The following is an 8,110-nucleotide window of genomic DNA, read 5'->3' on the forward strand; positions in this document are numbered from 1 at the left end:
GGAAGTGTCTTTTCAAGGAATGTTTCTGAGGTTTTGGAACCAAAAAGACAACGTCAAAAAGGTAAAGCTATTTTCTATTCGTATCGGTTTAATGATTTCATGCACATGTACTAACCGAGGCTGTGGCGTTGCAAGGATGAGGAGGAGGAAGAGGGAGAGGAGGAGGGTGGGGAGAGAAAAGGGAATACTCTGTTAGAACATAACAAGCATTTTTAGAGCAAAACAGTCACCTGAAAAAGAAACAAGACAATTTCTAGCCATCTATGTTCTTATTTACTGTGTAAAACTCTTCCTGATTATAGTTCAGTGGATATAGTCATATTTCTTCTCTTTCATCTAGAAAATGATACACACTGGGCAATGTGTAACCACTGTACAGTGAATATATAGAAATAAGACTGAGCTTGAGCTCCTTCATATAGGGAATCAGATAGCATGGTAACCATACAGTATAAAAGTCGAATGCTGTCATATCCAAAGAAAAATGCAACTTATGGAATATTCTGTGTGAACTAGAAGAGGCCAAAATGTTTTTGGTTCCTAAGGGCCTGCTTGTTTTCTGAAGGCCTCAACGTTCATCCAAGGCAAAAACAACATATCCGTCTTTGGGCTGTTAGACCATAATTGCAGTTATCGCCTATCTCTGGCAATGTTTGGCAGTTCTTCAGTCATGTCTAACAGCAATTATCTTGCCCACATTGTGTGTTTGCTAACATCCCACATGCTATATATCATGTCTCAGCCCAGCAGAGGCTTGGCTGTGGGCCAGCTTTGCAGGATGTATGTACTAAATGTTGCGAACGAACAACAACCTAACTTAAAAATGAATGTGAATCTGGATGCTGTATAACATTCCAGCCTTCTAAAAAGGCCCCAGCTGCCAACAGGCCTAGACAGGTACTCATGCCCTTGAGACAGGAATAGTTGGCTCAGTGACGCAAACGACAAAAGAAATACAGCATCTGTAATGACGGATGTATGACAGCTTCTTCTGATGCTGTTCAAAAGCCTGACTTATGCTACAATATCATTAAAAAGTCAATTTTGTGATGGGACTATTGAAAAAGGGGGTCGATTTTATCTTAATTAGACTGACTTCTATTGAACAATTATTTAAAATAGTTTTGATCTGATAATTGCATCCCTCACTAGTGGCTGACAGCTGTACTTGTCATCTAACCCTTGTTGCAGGTTATGCCCCTTAGTGTAGCTGGGCATCAGTTTGGACCTGGTAGTCATGGCTGGGCTTGGCACTATTGGGACCTCCCCATGAACTCCAATACGTCACACCCTGACTAGACCACAGGGTGGCGCACTTGGACGTTCAAAATGATGGAAGCCTAATTTCCCCCCCTTTGAGGCAGGACATTATTTGAAAAAGTTGTCTAGAAACGCCAGTTTTATACAGCTACTTTAAATACATATAAATTACTTTAAGTCTTTAAGTCTTGTTGCCACTTAAATGATGTAAATCTACGCAGACATTAACTCCCAACAAATACATGGAGAAGGACATATAGTATAACTAATGTCAAGAATACTGGAATATTTTAGCATTGCGTGTCATTTCCATTTTATCTTTGATAACCAGTTTTTCTCTCCATGGAGGAGAAAATCTAACTGGTGCCAAACAGATGCTTGCAGCCATGGCCACCAGGGGGCGACGTTGCAGTTCCCTATAATAAAGCTTCATTCCCTGGACGTCTGGATGGAACAATATGTACAACGCCCCAAACTTTTTATCCTAGTGTCTAAAAGAAAATCCAGCTTTACACTATTTTGATAACTCCAAATGCACTAAAAGCTTTAAAAAGAGACTAGGCACAATACTTTAGATGTTTCTTTCAAAGGACAGAAACATTTTTCAGGAGTGCGCTTCTCTCTCTCGGATACTAATCAAATGACAATTATTGTATCCTTGGAAAACAATGAAGAATCCTCTGAATGAGCTCAATCCGTTGAGTTTTATTCAGCAGGGCTTTGAGCTGTCTTCAGGTTGACCTTGATGTAAGTCCCCGACAAAAGCCAAGCGCAAAACGCAGCTGCGAGATCCTCAAGCAGTGGGACCCGAAAAAAAATATCCATCACAGAAAAGAGCAGATATTCAAACTTACATTGACATGATGCTAGGTATGAAGTTACTGCAAGCAGCAACAGAATCCGGGTATCCACAAAGCTGAGCATGTCTAAACAGACATGCAGACTCCTTGTGCTGCTGTGCCCCTGTTTAAACCACCTTCAAGCAGGCATACAGTTGTGGTGATGCGAGTAACTCCAAACTTAGCAGAAACCTGCTGCCGTGATGCTAGAATAATAAAGTCCTATCAGGCCTATTTATACGGCAGGAGGTTCCCTGGTCTGCGTGTCAAAAGTCAGCCCACCGGCCAATGGGAGAAGAGAAACCCTATCTGACTCCCATCCCTCCGCAGCGCAGAGGCAGTCATGTGGTCCTGCATCTCCCAGCCTCCTCTCCACCAGAAAGCGTTTGGCAAAGCTTTGGAGATGATGACGAGTGCAACGTTTTAATTAGATCCATTCTTTTTGAGGACGTGGACAGCGTCGAGGTTTAAAAGGGAGATGTAGGCCTACGTTTTTTCTTCTTTTACGACTTGTAGTGGTGAATCCGGACTGTCAGTACCAAGATACGGGCGCCGGGCACTTAAGCTCGCGCGCAGCCCGGGTCTGTGCGTAAAATGTGCCCGGTGTGGGGCGCGTCGACGGGCATCGGTGGGCACCGAGAAGGCCTGGCTCTCCTCTAGCTCGTCGGATTTTTTATTTTTAGGGAGCAGTTTGCTTAAAGACAGGATGCAGGGTTGTCATTTGAATTGCTGTCGACTTATTGCAGCTGAGTTTCAGTTCGCCGTTTTTACGCACGGATTTTTGACAATATCACAACCTTATTCTTTGCTTGCTATGGAATGCGTACTTGTGTCAACATTGCTGTTTTGTGTAGTATGTGATTGTCATCAATATCCCTCAGGCGGTCAAGCAGCTTTTGTCAGATTTTGTGCCATATTCACATTTTCATTTATCCATTCAAGTGCAAACCATAACCACCAAGCATTACTTCCAACTTTCTTTCACAGTGTCTGAAAATAAAATCATGTCTCTGTCACAGATCAGCACCCCCTCAAACAGCTGTGCACTGTTTAATAGTGATTTATTTGTATTTAGTATAAGCAAAAAGCACATAAGACTTTATTCAGTGAATTATCAATGGAATGCAACGGTGCACATACAGCACACCTTAACTCATCCTGCTGGAGAGTGCTTTGGACTGACAAAAGACAAGTGAAGGGGAGATCTAATTTCAACCCTCTCTCTCTCTCTCTTTCTCTCTCTCTCTCTCTCTCTCTCTCTCTCTCTCGCTCTCTCTCTCTCTCCCCCTGAGCAGCTCTTACCTGCCCACATGACCAGACATGTCATCTAGTCTAGCACCACTACACCAACACTCACCGTGGCCCTCATACCTTTACATTTGATTATTATTACACACCCACTGTCCCTTCCAGTGAACATATAGCACACTATGTAAACATTTTGCTATAAGTCATTTTATAGGGAACTGCAGTGATGCCCTAAAGGTTTAAATACCACTCCTGCATTCTGTATTTGGTATTTGTACAGACAAAGAATAACCTCATGACTTATAGACAGCGACTATTGAATAAAGATCAATGCAGGAACTGTGTGCTTTTATTAAGTTATAAGCATTGTTACATTCTGGCCTAGTGAGCAGTGTGTGTCCTGCCTGGCTCAGATGGGAGCAGGTTGCTGGCTGACACAATAAACCAGTACAGTCAGTTCATGATTTGGTCAAATTTAACCAGGGAAATAGTGCAGATTGTTTTCCTCATTGCCTCTTAAATACTTTACATGTGCCACACGTTTATGCTAACAAGGGAAATGCTGTGTTCTCTCATTGCCACTTAAATCATCAACCCCCTGAGTGCAGTTGTCTTTATTTAATTACTTCCTGTAGGGAGAGGAGTGAAGATGGCATTCGCTTCTTAACACTGAATGTGCAGGCTAATGCATCTGCCAAACAAACGATTATAGGGGAAAAATATATATATATATGAATAGATCAACATTGCACACTTTATTGGGCCTCTAGAGTGGAAGCTATATGCAGTGTGGTACATGATGATGAAAGGCTTGCTGCCTTTTGATTCTATTCTATTGTGAGGTGCTGCTTTGCAACATAGGAGAGCTACATTTGTCATGTAAGCCATTCAGAAAATATGTAGAGACAGTGACATTTTGAAGGCTTTATCCTGGATCTGTTCTCTTATACTGAGTCTAACCATTTCAAATGGCTGCACAACTCGTCTTTTTCCTTCTCTCCATGGACAGGCCTGCTCTCTCTCCTCCCCTCTGTGCCAGAAAAAAAAAATGTTAGTCATCGTTGGACAATCCAGACAACTCAACTCTTCCCTCTTCTCCCAAATGAGAGAGCAAGAGGGAAAGAGAGAGGGAGAGAGAGAGGGAAGGAGGTATAGTGGAGGAGGTAGAGGAGGGGCGAGTGAGATGAAATGTGTTTTAAAGATGGCAGAGCTCCCACTGCCTGCATAGTTACATGCTCATGTTTGCTGAGGAGCTGAAGCCTTGAAGTAGCTGGAGAGACCAGACAGGCGGCGTATGAAATCAAAGATGGCCGCAAGGCTCCACATCATCACCCTTCTTCTGTTGCTTTCATTCAACTGCATTCTACATTAAACTGATGCATACTCAAACTGATTTTTGCTGTGAACAGTTACTCTTCAGTGACATTGAACAAACATTATTCGATTTATAAAGCATTTATTGTAACATTATAAGATAGGCAAAATACATGTAAACTCTAAAAGCAAAAGGTCATGGACAGGGCAACTGACAAACAAAGCAAATAAGATTTGAGTAAATACATTTTATTGACAAAACTATGTTCTTATGATATGACAACCCCATTTTCAACTTGATTTTAAAATGATCCAAAGCAGCCACCCCAATGTTATTGATAATACATTTTCCAGTAACTCCCTGTGCAGCTTTTGATTGGCAGTTTGGGTGGACTAGCCCTTTTGCACAGGAATGCTGAGGTTGTCCTATGGGTCAAGAAGTTTATCACCAGGAGCAGTGAGCTAGTCGAGGCTGTGCACAGGATGTCCAACCTTCAAACTCCAATCAGTCACGGCAACAGACTCAGATCTGGTTCCTGGTTGTTGCTCACCAGTTCATTTAGATGCAACTACAACTCTAACCATCTGTCATATATGATTTTCTTTGACTGTGATTGCACCTTACCTACAGTATGTGAGTGCATGGATTCAAGTACTTCATCCTACGCCATTCAGAAGTTATTTCATTTATTCCTGGGAAACACTTGCAAATGATAATGGCAGAAGCGTTGGTTACATCCAGTCACACTGTTGTAAGTCTCTCATTCACCTTTTGATCAAAGGTAATGAATGCAGAAAACCTTTCCTTCAAATTTCATAGTTCCTTTAATCTAATGGTGAAGAGTAGAGGTAAAGTCAGCTATTTCAATTCTAACCAGATTTTATTTATTCTACCTTGGACCTCAAGATGAAGAATATTGTTTTAGGCTTCGGCCATTTTGAATCTAACTTCTCTCTCCTCTCCCCTGCTGCCTCCAGCCTCTGTCCCCTGGTGCTGCCAGCTGGGCCTGCAGACAGATTCCTCCAGATGTGCTCCGCTCTGATTGGCTGCCTCTTGGTTGTCTTCTGGTTGGCTTCAATCGCGGTGTCTCATATTTCCCCCCCTGATGCAGAGGCAGGCGCTAAGGATTATGGGTAGAGCAGATCCCCCTCATGTCGGGGATGGCTGTCCACCTGCCAACCAGCTGGTAAGGAAGAGAACACACGAACAGAGATTGGTCCGAAACAAGATCTGATCAACTGTTGTATGCTTAGATGGAAATGTGTAAATACCACAGTGTATCTGATGTTATCATGTCATATCATAGCTATGAATAGGACAAGACAAGAAAACATGAAAGTGCAGAAAAGAGCAGATGACACTTACATCGACATGATGCTATCGCGTGAAGTTACTGCAAGTTGAAACAGAATCTCCGTGTCTGGATTGTTTATGTTTCATGCAGAATAGAAAACCATAGAATCAAAGTAAGGAAAAGCCAAAGTGGAATTTTATCTAGAATAGCTAACATCTTGCAACAATATCCTTACCACAAGAATCAGATGCTCAGGGAGGGGCTGGGTGGAGCTGGAACTAACACAGGTAACTCTCTGCATAGAGTTTACTGTATGAAATATGGTATTTTCTGCGTATCCCTTTCCTTATGTGTGATATAAAGTGCAGAGGATTCAAAGCATTTTTTAAAGGAAAGGACCTAAGGACATGCGTATGGATATGTGGACCACACACTCGGACAGCAGCAGTAGAGGAAGTACGGTGATGGAGCAGAGAGACAGAAAGAGAGAGTTAGTGATTAAAGAGGAGGAGCACACACTCCTATAATCAGTTCACTGACTGAAGCGAAGAGAGAGAAGAGAGAGATGAGAAAACAAAAAAGGGTTGAAGGAGGGAGAGAGTGATGGATAAAATGGTGCAGACACGCACACACACACACACACACACACACACACACACACACACCCACGCACGCACGCACGCACGCACGCACGCACACACACACACACACACACACACTTCAGCAGACAACTACAGGGGTGGCTGAGGTTTTCAAATTACAGCCTATGCTCCAGGCAGCTTTTCTCTTTCTCTACTCTGGACACTGTGGTGATGAACTTTCCATACAAAGATATTGTCGGAAAAAAAGTCAAAGGAAAGTATACTGTGAAACTCAGCTAATCTATGATAGAAAATGGTTTTGCTGAATAAATTGGGTGCTGGAATGTATTGGATTGTAAAATCAGAATCAGCAGCTGCAGTAGCTTTGTCACAACACCATGAAAAATACACTAACAGTCAAAAGTTTGGACAAACACGTTTTTCTTTTTTTTTTTTTTTACTATTTTTCACATTTTAGAATAATAGTAAAGACATCAAAACTGTGAAACAACACAAATGGAATTATGCAGTGATCAAAAAAGTGTTAAACAAATCAAAACTCTTATATTTTAGCTTCTTTAAAGTAGCCTCCCTTAGCCTCCCTTTGCCTTGATGGAAAGGCTTTGGAAAGAAATTCATACATAGGCATCAACTTCACTATTTATATTTGTCTAAGAAACAAATTTCAAGCATTTAAGCATAAGCCTTTAGATCAAAATGGCTTTAAGATAATGAAAAACAAAGTACATTCAATCAGGTGTGTCCAAACTTTTGACTGGTAGTGTACTACATTTAACCATTTTACCCATTTTATGTGAGACCTTCGTGAAGCAAACCTTGGCTTTATGGCTTTATAGATAAATGTTATTGATTTTTCGAGCTACCTTACAGTTCAGTAACAGATTCAGGCTTAATCTTCTGAAACAACTGTCTCCTCTGCTCTGCTGGAAGGGGAGTGGGAAGTTGCTGGCACATGCATTAGTCTGTGAGCGCCATCAGAAAGGCAAGCTGTGTCAAAGAATTCATCTCGCTCGCCGGCCCGGCCCGACAGGCCTGAGCGCATATCAGCATGCTGAGGCCACCGGCGCTCGCCCTGCTCACCGTCAAGCACCCAGGAAGGAAGGAACCGAGGGAGAGCTAGTAAAAGAGAGGCTGAGCTTTTTAAGGAGCCCTCATTTACTTTATGTGCTTCAAATTATACTACTCCCTTGGCCAAGTTAGTGAAGACTCATTCCCCCTCTATTTATCGCCTTTTCTCTCTCTCACTCCCTCCCTACTGCAATTTTCCCTCTTTTCCCTGCCCTCCCTACCTCGCTCGTATCCTTTCAATGTCTCCCCACCATCTCCTTTTCTCTGTCCCATTCTCTCTCTCCCTCTCTCTCTCTACCTCTTTCCCTCTCTGTCTTTCTCTCCCTCTCCGTCCCCACCTCCCTGTCTCTCTCTACTCCTCCAGGCTACCACATCTGCAGGCTGTTTCCAGTGGAACATATTTCTTGAGTGTTCAGACCTTCGCTGCTAAGACGGAGGGGGGGGGGGGGGGTGGGGCTATTGAAGAGTTTGTCTAAACTCAGTA

Source organism: Centroberyx gerrardi, chromosome 19, assembly GCF_048128805.1.
Source record: "Centroberyx gerrardi isolate f3 chromosome 19, fCenGer3.hap1.cur.20231027, whole genome shotgun sequence".
Taxonomy (NCBI): domain Eukaryota; kingdom Metazoa; phylum Chordata; class Actinopteri; order Beryciformes; family Berycidae; genus Centroberyx; species Centroberyx gerrardi.